The sequence below is a fragment of the Peromyscus californicus genome, unplaced genomic scaffold (genome assembly GCF_007827085.1).
Source record: "Peromyscus californicus insignis strain IS unplaced genomic scaffold, ASM782708v3 Scaffold_4__1_contigs__length_199733344, whole genome shotgun sequence".
In the NCBI taxonomy this organism is placed as follows: domain Eukaryota; kingdom Metazoa; phylum Chordata; class Mammalia; order Rodentia; family Cricetidae; genus Peromyscus; species Peromyscus californicus.
In genome coordinates, this window is record NW_026294562.1 from 62,410,742 (window position 1) to 62,412,571 (window position 1,830).

The following is a 1,830-nucleotide window of genomic DNA, read 5'->3' on the forward strand; positions in this document are numbered from 1 at the left end:
AGAGTTTCAGGACAGCCAGGGTGCTCAGAGAAACTCTGTCTCATAAAGAATAGAAAGAAAAACAAACAAAACCCCCAAACAAAAACAACTGGCTTGAAGAACAAAAGAATTATGTTTAATTAATATAATTACTTTTATTTTCTTCTAAGTTTTTTTTTTTTGTTTTTCGAGACAGGGTTTCTCTGTGTAGTTTTGGTGCTTGTCCTGGATCTCACTCTGTAGACCAGGCTGGCCTCGAACTCATAGAGATTTCCCAGTCTCTGCCTCCCGAGTGCTGGGATTAAAGCCACCACCGCCCTGCTGTTTTTCAGACTTTTAACTGCTTAAAAACTGAGTCTAACAAAATCAAGATTTATTTAAAAATTTATTTGTTTTCATCCAGGTTTTATCTAAATGTCACATAAAATGAAAACTAAATATTACATTACTTCCCCCTAAAAATTGTTAAAACCATCTTTAGCTTCAACACCCAAGCTTGGAGGCCTAAACCAAGGAGGACCAAGGGCCGACAGTGACAGCCAAGGCTTTGGCCTTTGTCTTCCAAGATCATCCAGGACTCAGCAGACTATGGGGCTCCTTTACAAAGGCCCTTCACCTCTGATAAGTCACCTGTGTTGTGAATTATTGTGAGGGGGACCCCGAGGGCATCCTGCACGCAAGATCCTGACTTATCCCTGTAGATGATACAATTGGTAGAGGAAAAATTAAAGAAACCCAAGGGCTTCTCATAGGTCCTGAAAGTAGCCCCTGAGATGTCTTGAATGGCCATAGCAATTAAAGGAGAAAAGGTTAAATTTTGGTTATGTACATGGTCTTAAACACCCAGAAGGAACATATAACTGACAGAGGCACGTTCAGGGTCTGTATTATAATGACATACTTGAGTTGTGTTGGTCACTGTTCTGTCGCTGTGAAGAGACAAAGGAAAATTTAATTGGGGTTTGCTTAAAGTTCAGAGGTTTAGTCCATTGTTTTCATGAATTTTTGCAGGCAGACATGGTTCCTGAGATATCTACATCCGGATCTGAGAGGCAACAGGAAGAGAGGGGCCTGGTTTGGGCTTTCCAGGAAAGGCGCAAAGCTACACAGAGAAACCCTGTCTTGAAAAACCAAAAAAAAAAAAAAAAAAAACCTCAACGCCAATCCCAATGACACAGGTCCTTCCTCCAGCAAGGCCACACCTCCTAATTCCTCTCAAATAGTGCCACTCCCTGATGACCAGGCATTCAAATATTTGAGCCCATGGAGGCCATTTTTATTCCAACCACCACACATGTACTCCAAATTATATTACATTAAAAAAATCTTAGGAAGTTGGGCATGGTGGTGCATGCCTTTAATCACAGTACTTTGTAGGCAGAGGCAGGTGGGTCTCTGTAAGTTCAAGGACAGCCTGGTCCACAAAGTGAGTTCCAGGACAGCCAGGGCTGCACAGAGAAACTTTGCCTCGAAACTCTCCCCACTCCCAAAAAAAAATTTTTTTAAGTGTGTGTGTGTGTGTGTGTGTGTGTGTGTGTGTGTGTGTGTGTGTGTGTATACAGATGTGGAGCTCAGAGGATAACTTGTGGGAGTTGATCAATTCTCTCCTACTACGTGTGTCCCAGGGATTGGACTCGGGTCATTAAATTCAAGTACCTTTCCCCTCGGAACCATCTTACCCACCATCCACGTGGTAAGGAGGAAATCAGCACATACAATGCTATTACTAGCTTAGCACCTCACGCTATTAACGTCTGGTTTCTTCTGAGTTAACTCCTCCCAACCCCGATGCCCCTGGAGAACAAGATTGGAACCAGCAGAAACTAACCTGACTCAGCATCTTAAGAAATG